The 12,656-nt window shown below is 40.4% G+C and overlaps 1 non-coding gene across 1 annotated transcript; it reads right to left on the minus strand.

The window, feature by feature from the left end:
* Positions 1–9,702: 9,702 nt before the first annotated feature.
* On the minus strand, positions 9,703–9,810 carry LOC130953948 (small nucleolar RNA R71). The gene has a single exon (XR_009076107.1). It is a non-coding gene; the product is annotated as a small nucleolar RNA R71 (small nucleolar RNA).
* Between the last annotated feature and the right edge of the window lie 2,846 nt (positions 9,811–12,656).

Here is a 12,656-nt window from a genome sequence, read left to right on the forward strand (position 1 = left end):
TAGGAGCCACCCCCTTCATAGAAAGAGTTTTGAAAGCAAAACTCCCCAAAGGATTTGATAAACCCACGGACATGAAATACGACGGAACCAAAGACCCCCAGAAACACCTAACAGCCTTCGAAGCCAGAATGAACCTAGAAGGCGCCACCGACGCTGTCCGATGCAGAGCCTTCCCGGTGACCTTATCCGGACCAGCGATCAAATGGTTCAACGCTCTCCCCAATGAATCCATAACCAGCTTTCGCGACATATTACGAAGGTTCATGGCCCAATTCACCACCAGAATCACCAAAGCCAAACACCCCATCAACCTATTAGGGGTCACACAAAGGCACGATGAATCCACAAGAAAGTATCTCGACCGTTTCAACGACGAATGCTTAACAATTGACGGGCTCACAGACTCAGTCGCAAGTCTCTGCCTTACGAACGGAATCATGAACGAAGACTTCCATAAACACCTTACCACCAAACCAGTATGGTCCATGCACGAGATCCAAAACGTCGCCAAAGATTATATAAACGACGAAGAGGTTAGCCAGGTCGTCGCCGCCAAAAAATGGCAACACAACAACGCCCAACACCGCAACCCGACTCCTCGGCACAACCCACCCAGAGAAGGCCTAAGAGAACACCCTAAACCAACAAACACAAAGCGACCACCCAGGATCGGCAAATTCTCTAATTACACACCCCTAACGGCCCCAATCACCGAGATATACCACCAGATAGCAGATAGAGGCATCATCCCAAAGGTCCGGCAACTCAAAGAAAGAACAGGCGGCAACAAAATCCTCTACTGCGACTACCACCGAGGTTACGGGAATAGGACACAAGACTATTTCAACCTCAAAGACGCACTCGAACAAGCCATAAGAGACGGCAAGCTCCAAGAGTTCGCCAAAATCATCAGAGAACCAAGACGCGCAGAAAGGGACAAGTCAGCTGAAAGAGAAGGACGCAACCCGAGAACATAAAGACAACCTCCCAAGGAAAGCCTAGAAGATGACCCAACCATAATAGTAAACGTTATCACAGGCAAAGACATATCAGGCAAATCAAAATTGACGTTAAAGAAGGACCTCAAGGTCTTGGCCGTCAGAAATCAAGCCTGGTGCACAAAATTGTGATCATCAATGGTGCCATCAACATGGTACGCTCAATTGCAATCTCAACTCTTTATCACAACTTCTTACAACTAACCAGCAAGTGCACTGGGTCGTCCAAGTAATAAACATTACGCGAGTAAGGGTCGATCCCATGGAGATTATTGGTATGAAGCAAGCTATGGTCATCTTGTAAATCTCAGTCAGGCAGATTCAAATGGTTATGGATGATTTATGAATAAAGCATAAAATAAAGATAGAGATACTTATGTAATTCATTGGTGAGAATTTCAGATAAGCGTATGGAGATGCTTTGTCCCTTTCGTCTCTCTGCTTTCCTACTGTCTTCATCCAATCCTTCTTACTCCTTTCCATGGCAAGCTGTATGTTGGGCATCACCGTTGTCAGTGGCTACAGTCCCGTCCTCTCAGTGAAAATGTTCAACGTGCTCTGTCACAGCACGGCTAATCATCTGTCGGTTCTCAATCAGGTTGGAATAGAATCCAGTGATTCTTTTGCGTCTGTCACTAACGCCCAGCCTTCAGGAGTTTGAAGCTCGTCACAGTCATTCAATCCTTGAATCTTACTCAGAATACCACAGACAAGGTTTAGACCTTCCGGATTCTCTCGAATGCCGCCATCAATTCTAGCTTATACCACGAAGATTCTGATTAAGGAATCCAAGAGATATCCACTCAATCTAAGGTAGAACAGAGGTGGTTGTCAGGCACATGTTCATAGATGAGAATGATGATGATTGTCACGGATCATCACATTCATCAAGTTGAGGAACAAGTGATATCTTAGAATAAGAATAAGCTGAATTGAATAGAAGAACAATAGTAATTGCATTAATACTCGAGGTACAGCAGAGCTCCACACCTTAATCTATGGTGTGTAAAAACTCTACCGTTGAAAATACATAAGAACAAGGTCTAGGCATGGCCGAATGGCCAGCCTCCCAAAGAGGGTTCAATCATAAAAACATGATCAAAAGATGAAAATACAATAGCAAAAGGTCCTATTTGTAGAGAACTAGTAGCCTAGGGTTTACAGAAATGAGTAAATGACATAAAAATCCACTTCCGGGCCCACTTGGTGTGTGCTTGGGCTGAGCATTGAAGCTTCCATGTGTAGAGACTTTTCTTGGAGTTAAACGCTAGCTTTTGTGCCAGTTTGGGCGTTTAACTCCCATTCTTGTGCCAGTTCCGGCGTTTTACGCCAGAATTTTTGAGCTGATTTGGAACGCCTGTTTGGGCCATCAAATCTCGGGCAAAGTATAAACTATTATACATTGCTGGAAAGCCCAGGATGTCTACTTTCCAACGCAATTAAAAGCGCACCAATTGGGCTTCTGTAGCTCCAGAATATTCACTTCGAGTGTAGGGAGGTCAGAATCCAACAGCATTTGCAGTCCTTTTCAGCCTCTGAATCAGATTTTTGCTCAGATCCCTCAATTTCAGCCAGAAAATACCTGAAATCACAGAAAAACACACAAACTCATAGTAAAGTCCAGAAAAGTGAATTTTAACTAAAAACTAATAAAAATATAATAAAAACTAACTAAAACATACTAAAAACACACTAAAAACAATGCCAAAAAGCGTATAAATTATCCGCTCATCACAACACCAAACTTAAATTGTTGCTTGTCCTCAAGCAACTAAAAATTAAATAAGATAAAAAGAAGAGAATATGCAATGAATTCCAAAAACATCTATGAAGATAAGTATTAATTAGATGAGCGGGGCTTTTAGCTTTTTGCCTCTGAACAGTTTTGGCATCTCACTCTATCCTTTGAAATTCAGAATGATTGGCTTCTATAGGAACTCAGAATCCAGATAGTGTTATTGATTCTCCTAGTTAAGTATGATGATTCTTGAACTCAGCTACTTTATGAGTCTTGGCCGTGGCCCAAAGCACTCTGTCTTCCAGTATTACCACCGGATACATACATGCCACAGACACATAACTGGGTGAACCTTTTCAGATTGTGACTCAGCTTTGCTAGAGTCCCCACTTAGAGGTGTCCAGGGTTCTTAAGCACACTTTTTTGCCTTAGATCACGACTTTATTTTTTTTCTTTTTCTTTTTTTCTTTTCATTTTTTTTGTATTCACTGTTTTTTTCTTGCTTCAAGAATCATTTTTATGATTTTTCAGATCCTCAGTAACATGTCTCCTTTTTCATCATTCTTTCAAGAGCCAACATTCATGAACAACAAATTCAAAAGACATATGCACTGTTCAAGCATACATTCAGAAGTCAAAGTAATGCCACCACATCAAAATAATTAATCTGTTATAAAATTCAAAATTCATGCAATTCTTCTCTTTTTCAATTAAGAACATTTTTCATTTAAGAAAGGTTATGGATTCATAGGACATTCATAACTTTAAGGCATAGACACTAAGACACTAATGATCATAAGACACAAACATAGATAAACATAAGCATAAAAATTCAAAAAACAGGCAAATAAGGAACATGGAGATTAAAGAACGGGTCCACCTTAGTGATGGCGGCTTGTTCTTCCTCTTGAAGATCTTATGGAGTGCTTGAGCTCCTCAATGTCTCTTCCTTGCCTTTGTTGCTCCTCTCTCATGATTCTTTGATCTTCTCTAATTTCATGGAAGAGGACGAAGTGTTCTTGGTGCTCCACCCTTAGTTGTCCCATGTTGGAACTCAATTCTCCTAGGGAGGTGTTGATTTGCTCCCAATAGTTTTGTGGAGGAAAGTGCATCCCTTGAGGCATCTCAGGGATTTCATGATGAGTGGGATCTCTTGAAGATCTTATAGAGTGCAAAGGGGGTTCATCCTCCCAAGTCTCATTACCAAATAACTTGTCATTTAACTTCATGATTGCTCCAAGGTATTTGGCAACTTGCTCTTCAGTGACATTTTCATCATCTTCAGAGGAAGAATACTCATTAGAGCTCATGAATGGCAGAAGTAAATCCAATGGAATCTCTATGGTCTCATTATGAGCCTCAGATTTTCCCATGGTTCCTCATTAGGGAACTTATTGGAGGCCAGTGGACGTCCATTGAGGTCTTCCTCAGTGGTGATCACTGCCTCTTCCTCCTCTCCAAGTTTGGCCATGTGGGTCATGTTAATTGCCTTGCATTATCCTTTTGGATTCTCTTCTGTATTGCTTGGAAGAGTACTAGGAGGGAGTTCAGTAATTTTCTTGCTCAGCTGTCCCACTTGTGCCTCCAAATTCCTAATGGAGGACCTTGTTTCAGTCATGAAACTTTGAGTGGTTTTGATTAGATCAGAGACCATGGTTGCTAAGTCAGAGTGGCTCTGCTTAGAATTCTCTGTCTGTTGCTGAGAAGATGATGGAAAAGGCTTGCCATTGCTAAACCTGTTTCTTCCACCATTATTGTTGTTGAAACCTTGTTGAGGTCTCTATTGATCCTTCCATGAGAGATTTGGATGATTTCTCCATGAAGGATTATAGGTGTTTCCATAGGGTTCTCCCATGTAATTCACCTCTTCCATTGAAGGGTTCTCAGGATCATATGCTTCTTCTTCAGATGAAGCGTCCTTAGTACTGCCTGGTGCAGCTTGCATTCCAGACAGACTTTGAGAAATCAAATTGACTTGCTGAGTCAATATTTTGTTCTGAGCCAGTATGGCATTCAGAGTATCAATCTCAAGAACCCCTTTCTTCTGATTCGACCCATTGTTCACAGGATTCCTTTCAAAAGTGTACATGAATTGGTTATTTGCAACCATTTTAATGAGTTCTTGAGCTTCTGCAGGCGTCTTCTTCAGATGAAGAGATCCTCCAGTAGAGCTGTCCAATGACATCTTGGACAGTTCAGACAGACCATCATAGAAGATACCTATGATGCTCCATTTAGAAAGCATGTCAGAGGGACACTTTCTGATCAATTATTTGTATCTTTCCCAAGCTTCATAGAGGGATTCACCTTCCTTCTATCTGAAGGTTTGGACTTCCACTCTAAGCTTACTCAATTTTTGAGGTGGAAAGAACTTTGCCAAGAAGGCATTGACTAGCTTTTCTCAAGAGTTCAGGCTTTCTTTAGGTTGTGAGTCCAACCATATCCTAGCTCTGTCTCTTACAGTAAAAGGGAATAGCATAAGTCTGTAGACCTCAGGGTCAACCCCATTAGTCTTGACAGTGTCACAGATTTGCAAGAATTCAGCTAAAAACTGATGGGGATCTTCCAATGGAAGTCCATGGAACTTGCAATTCTGTTGCATTAGAGAAACTAATTGAGGCTTAAGCTCAAAGTAGTTTGCTCCAATGGCAGGGATAGAGATGCTTCTCCCATAGAAGTCGGGAGTAAGTGCAGTAAAGTCACACAGCACCTTCCTTGCATTACTGGCATTGTTGTTGTTTTCGGCTGCCATGTCTTCTTCTTTGAAGATTTTTGTTAGGCCCTCTACAGAGAGTTGTGCTTTAGCTTCTCTTAGCTTTCGCTTCAAGGTCCTTTCAGGTTCAGGATCAGCCTCAACAAGAGTGCTTTTGTCTTTGCTCCTGCTCATATGAAAGAGAAGAGAACAAGAAAATATGGAATCCTCTATGTCACAGTATAGAGATTCCTTGAGGTGTCAGAGGAAAAGAAAAATAGAAGGAAGAGGTAGAAGAATTCGAACTTACCAAGAAAGATAGAGTTCGAATTGTGCATTGAGGAGGAGTGTTAGTCCATAAATAGAAGGATGTGAAAAGAGGGGAAGAAATTTTCGAAAATAAATTAAAAACATTTTGAAAAATTGAAGAATGATTTTCGAAAAATATGATTGGGAATGAAATAAAGTGATTTTTGAAAAAGATTTTGAAATTATAAATAAAAAAGATATGATTGAAAACTATTTTGAAAAAGATGTGATTAAGAAGATATGATTGAAAAGTTATGGTTTTAAAAAGATGTGATTGAAAAGATATGATTGAGAAACAATTTAAAAAGATTTGATTTTTAAAATTAATGACTTGGCTAACTGATGAGCGGATAATTTATACGCTTTTTGGCATTGTTTTTAGTATGTTTTTAGTATCTTTTAGTTAGTTTTTATTATATTTTTATTAGTTTTTAATTAAAATTCACTTTTCTGGACTTTACTATGAGTTTGTGTGTTTTTCTGTGATTTCAGGTATTTTCTGGCTGAAATTAAAGGTTCTGAGCAAAAATCTGATCCAGAGACTGAAAATGACTGCAGATGCTGTTGGATTCTGACCTCCCTGCACTCGAAGTGGATTTTCTGGAGCTACATAAGCCCAATTGGCGCGCTCTCAACGGCGTTGGAAAGTAGACATCCTGGGATTTCCAGCAATATATGATAGTCCATACTTTGCCCAAGATTTGATGGCCCAAACCGGCGTTCAAAGTCACCCTCAGAAATTCCAGCGTTAAACGCCGGAACTGGCACCAAAATGGGAGTTAAACGCCCAAACTGGAATAAAAGCTGGCGTTTAACTCCAAGAAGAGTCTCTACACGAAAATGCTTCATTGCTCAGCCCAAGCACACACCAAGTGGGCCCGGAAGTGGATTTTTATGTCATTTACTCATCTCTGTACACCCTAGGCTACTAGTTCTCTATATATAGGACCTTTTACTATTGTATTTTCATCTTGGTTCTTCTGGTTCCCTCTCTGGGGCCGAAACCAATGATCACTTTTGTTCTTATGTATTTTCAACGGTGGAGTTTCTACACACCATAGATTAAGGTGTGGAGCTCTGCTGTACCTCGAGTATTAATGCAATTACTATTGTTCTTCTATTCAATTCCGCTTGTTCTTGTTCTAAGATATCACTTGTTCTTCAACTTGATGAATGTGATGATCCGTGACACTCATCATCATTCTCACTCATGAACAAGGTAACTGACAACCATTCTTGTTCTACAAGCAATCAAGGCTTAGTGAATATCTCTTGGATTCTTTAATCGGAATCTTCGTGGTATAGGCAGGACCTGATGGCGGCATTCAAGAGAATCCGGAAGGTCTAAACCTTGTCTGTGGTATTCTGAGTAGGATTCAATGATTGAATGACTGTGACATGCTTCAAACCTGTAACCTACTGGGTGTTAGTGACAGACGCAAAAGAGGGATTCTATTCCGGTAGGGGAGGGAACCAAACCGGTAATTGGCCGCACTGTGACAGAGTGTATGAGCATTAGCTTTCACTGCGAGGATGGGAGGTAGCCACTGACAACGGTGAAACCCTACACGAGCTTGCCATGGAAAGGAGTAAGAAGGATTGGATGAAGACAGTAGGAAAGCAGAGAGACGGAAGGGAAGGCATCTTCATACGCTTATCTGAAGTTCCTACCAATGAATTACATAAGTATCTCTATCTTTATCTTTATGTTATTTTCGTTCATCACCATTATACATTTGAGTTTGCCTGACTAAGATTTACAAGGTGACCATAGCTTGCTTCATACCACCAATCTCCGTGGGATCGACCCTTACTCGCGTAAGGTATTACTTGGACGACCCAGTGCACTTGCTGGTTAGTTGTGCGAAGTTGTAGTGATCACAATTTCGTGCACCAAGTTTTTGGCGCCGTTGCCGGGGATTGTTCTTGTGTATGGACAACTGACGGTTCATCTTGTTGCTTAGATCAGGTATTATTTTTCTTCAGAGTTCTTAAGAATGAATTCTAGTGTTTCAAGGTGATGTTCTTATCATCACCAAAGCTGATTGATCATCATCAATTTAGCTCTTGAATGCAATGTCTTGCTGAAGCTTAGCTAGCTATGTCTAATTCCTTTAGACTAAAGCTTTAGACTAACATTGCATGATTCCTGGAATTCTCATTAAGAATTTTGATACCTTTATTTTCCTTTTCACCTAATTTTCGAAAAAGCAAAAAAAAAAAAATTTACAAAAGCATAAAATCCAAAAATATTTCTTGTTTGAAGTCTAGAGTCTCATCTTAAGTTTAGTGTCAATTGCATGTTTCTGTTCTTACTGCATTCATGCATGTGTCTTCATTAATCTTCAAGTTGTTCTTGATGATTTTCTTGTTTTGATCTTTGAATTCTATTGACCTGAGTGTTTTGTTGTTTCTCATGTGCATTCTCATCTTGTTAGTGTCAGTAGTATACAAACTGCTAAGTTTGGTGTCTTGCATGCATTTGATTTTAGTTGCATTTTAATTATTCCTTATTATTAAAAATCCAAAAATATTTTTAATTTGTGTCTTTTCAAGTCAATAATACAGAGAATTGAAGATTCAGAACATACTGCAGAGGAATCACACAGAAAAAGCTGGGCATTCAAAAATGCCCAGTGAAGAAGACAAACTGGCGTTTAAACGCCAGCCAGGGTGCCTGGCTGGGCGTTTAACGCCCAAAAGGGTATAGGTTTGGGCGTTAAACGCCAGAATGGATACCATTCTGAGCGTTTAACGCCAGGATGGTGCTAGGGGGAAGATTTTGTTTTCAAAATCAAATTTTTTTCAAGTTTTCAAAGTTTTTCAAAATCAAATCTTTTTCAAATCATATCCTTCAATCAAATGTTTTCAAAATCAATTTCTTTCCTTTTTCAAAGATACTTACTAACAATTAATGATTTGATTGAACATTTTTTGCCTTTTCTGTTGAGGAAGGTTTTATGTTTGAATCATTTCTTTTCTTGTTAGGCAAGTCATTAATTTTTAAAATCATATCTTTTCAAATTGTTTTCAAAGCATATCTTTTTAAAATTGTTTTCAAATCATATCTTTTTAATCACATCTTTTTCAAAATAAGTTTTCAATCAAATCTTTTTAATTTCTAATTTCAAAATCTTTTTCAAAAATCACTTGATTTCTTTTCCACTCTTATTTTCGAAAATCAATTAAGTGTTTTTCAAAATGTTTTCAAAATCTTTTACTTAATTTTCGAAAATTACTTCCCTTCTTCTCACATCCTTCTATTTCTGAACTAACTCTATTCCTTAATGCAAAATTCGAACTCCATCTTCTTTGATAAGTTCGAATTTTCTACTTCTGTCTTCTACTTTTCCTTTCCTCTGACACCTCAAGGAATCTCTATACTGTGACATAGAGGATTCCATATTTTCTTGTTCTCTTCTCTTTCATATGAGTAGGAACAAAGACAAATGCATTTTTGTTGAAGCTGACCCTGAACCTGAAAGGACCTTGAAGCGAAAGAAGCTAAGGCACAACTCTCTGCTGAGGACCTGACCGAATTCTTCAAAGAAGAAGAAGACATGGCAGCCGAAAACAACAATAATACCAACAATGCAAGGAAGGTGCTGGGTGACTTTACTGCACCTACTCCCGACTTCTATGGGAGAAGCATCTCTATCCCTGCCATTGGAGCAAACAACTTTGAGCTTAAGCCTCAATTAGTTTCTCTAATGCAACAGAATTGCAAGTTCCATGGACTTCCAATGGAAGATCCACATCAGTTTTTAGCTAAGTTCTTGCAAATCTGTGACACAGTCAAGACTAATGGGGTAGACCCTGAGGTCTACAGACTGATGCTATTCCCTTTTGCTGTAAGAGACAGAGCTAGAATATGGTTGGACTCACAACCTAAAGAGAGCCTGGACTCTTGGGAAAAGCTAGTCAATGCCTTCTTGGCAAAGTTCTTTCCACCTCAAAAATTGAGTAAGCTTAGAGTGGAAGTCCAAACCTTCAGACAGAAGGATGGTGAATCCCTCTATGAAGCTTGGGAAAGATACAAACAATTAATCAGAAAATGTCCCTCAGACATGCTTTCTGAATGGAGCATCATAGGTATTTTCTATGATGGTCTCTCTGAACTATCCAAGATGTCTTTGGATAGCTCTGCTGGAGGATCTCTTCACTTGAAGAAGACGCCTACAGAGGCTCAAGAACTAATTGAAATGGTTGCAAATAACCAATTCATGTACACTTCTGAAAGGAATCCTGTGAACAATGGGACTGGTCAGAAGAAAGGAGTTCTTGAGATTGATACTCTGAATGCCATTCTGGCTCAGAATAAAATATTGACTCAACAAGTCAATTTGATTTCTCAAAGTCTGTCTGGAATGCAAAATGCACCTGGCAGTACTAAGGATGCTTCATCTGAGGAAGAAGCTTATGATCCTGAGAACCCTATGGAAACACCTACAATTCTTCATGGAGAAGTCACCCAAATTTCTCATGGAAGAATCAAGAGAGACCTCAACAAGGTTTCAACAACAACAATGGTGGGAGAAACAGGTTTAGCAGTAGCAAACCTTTTCCATCATCTTCTCAGCAACAGACAGAGAATTCTAAGCAGAACCCCTCTGACTTAGCAACCATGGTCTCTGATCTAATCAAAACCACTCAAAGTTTCATGACTGAAACAAGGTCCTCCATTAGGAATTTGGAGGCACAAGTGGGACAGCTGAGCAAGAAAGTTACTGAACTCCCTCCAAGTACTCTCCCAAGCAACACAGAAGAAAATCCAAAAGGAGAGTGCAAAGCCATTAACATGGCCGAATTCTGGGAGGAAGAAGAGGCAGTGAACGCCACTGAGGAAAACCTCAATGGGCGTGCACTGACCTCCAATGAGTTCCCCAATGAGGAACCATGGGAATCTGAGGCTCAAAATGAGACCATAGAGATTCCATTGGAATTACTTCTGCCATTCATGAGCTCTGATGAGTATTCTTCCTCTGAAGAGGATGAGTATGTCACTGAAGAGCAAGTTGCTAAATACCTTGGAGCAATCATGAAGCTAAATGACAAGTTATTTGGAAATGAGACTTGGGAGAATGAACCTCCTGTACTCACCAAAGAACTGGATGACTTGTCTAGGCAGAAATTACCTCAAAAGAGACAAGATCCTGGGAAGTTTTCCATACCTTGTACCATAGGCACCATGACCTTCAAGAAGGCTCTGTGTGACTTAGGGTCAAGTGTAAACCTCATGCCTCTCTCTGTAATGGAGAAGCTAGGGATCTTTGAGGTACAAGCTGCAAGAATCTCACTAGAGATGGCAGACAACTCAAGAAAACAAGCTCATGGACTTGTAGAGAATGTTTTGGTAAAAGTTGAAGACCATTACATCCCTACTGATTTCATAGTCCTAGAGACTGGGAAGTGCATGGATGAATCCATCATCCTTGGCAGACCCTTCCTAGCCACAGCAAGGGCTGTGATTGAAGTTGATAGAGGTGAACTGATCATTCAAGTGAATGAAAAATCCTATGGGTTTAAGGCTCAAGGATATCCCTCTGTCATCATGGAGAGGAAGCATGAAGAGCTTCTCTCAAATCAGAGACAAACAGAGCCCCCACAGTCAAACTCTAAGTTTGGTGTTGGGAGGCCACAACCAAACTCTAAGTTTGGTGTTGAACCCCCACATTCAAACTCTAAGTTTGGTGTTGGGAGGTTCCAACATTGCTCTGAGTATCTGTGAGGCTCATTGAGAGCCCTCTGTCAAGCTACTGACATTAAAGAAGCGCTTGTTGGGAGGCAACCCAATGTTATATTTTATATATTTTCCTTTGTTATTTTTTGTTATTTTGTAGGTTGATGATCATGAGAAGTCACAAAATCCATTGAAAAAGCAAAAAACAGAATGAAAAACAGGAAGAAAAATAGCACACCCTGGAGGAAGAAGTCACTGGCGTTTAAACGCCAGTGAGGCTAGCTGTTGGGCGTTTAACGCCCAGTCTGGCACCATTCTGGGCGTTTAACGCCAGAAAGGGGCACCAGACTGGCGTTAAACGCCAGGAAAGGGCTAGAACCTGGCGTTAAACGCCAGAAATGGGCACCAGCCCGGCGTTTAACGCCAGAAATGCCTCAAAACGTGATTTGAGTGCCATTTGGTGCAGGGATGACTTTTCCTTGACACCTTAGGATCTGTGGACCCCACAGGACCCCCACCAACCCAACCACTCTCTCTTCTTCTTCACCCATTCACCAATCACCTCAACATCTCCTTCTCTTCACCACTCACATCCATCCTTCATCAAACACCACTTCTCCCCCTCTTGTGGCCGAACCACAAAGCCATCTCCCTCTCCTCCATTTCTTCTTCTTCTACTCTCTTCTTTCTTCTTTTGCTCGAGGACGAGCAAACCTTTTAAGTTTGGTGTGGTAAAAGCATTGCTTTTTGTTTTTCCATAACCATTTATGGCATCCAAAGCCGGTTCAACTGAGAAGGCATGACCTCAAGCCCATCACTAAGAAGAAGATGGAGCAAACAAGAGACCCCTCTCATCAAGAGATCCCTGAGATACCTCAAGGGATGCACTTTCCTCCACAAGACTATTGGGAGCAAATTAACACCTCCCTAGGAGAATTGAGTTCCAACATGGGACAACTAAGGGTGGAGCACCAAGAACACTCCATTCTCCTCCATGAAATTAGAGAAGATCAAAGAATCATGAGAAAGGAGCAACAAAGACAAGGAAGAGACATTGAGGAGCTCAAGCACTCCATAGGATCTTCAAGAGGAAGAACAAGCCGCCATCACTAAGGTGGACCCGTTCTTTAATCTCCTTGTTCTTTGCTTTTCTGTTTTTCGAAAATTATGCTTTATGTTTATCTATGTTTGTGTCTTATGATCATTAGTGTCTTAGTGTCTATGCCTTAAAGCTATCAA

The sequence above is a fragment of the Arachis stenosperma genome, chromosome 9, assembly GCF_014773155.1.
Source record: "Arachis stenosperma cultivar V10309 chromosome 9, arast.V10309.gnm1.PFL2, whole genome shotgun sequence".
Classification (NCBI taxonomy): domain Eukaryota; kingdom Viridiplantae; phylum Streptophyta; class Magnoliopsida; order Fabales; family Fabaceae; genus Arachis; species Arachis stenosperma.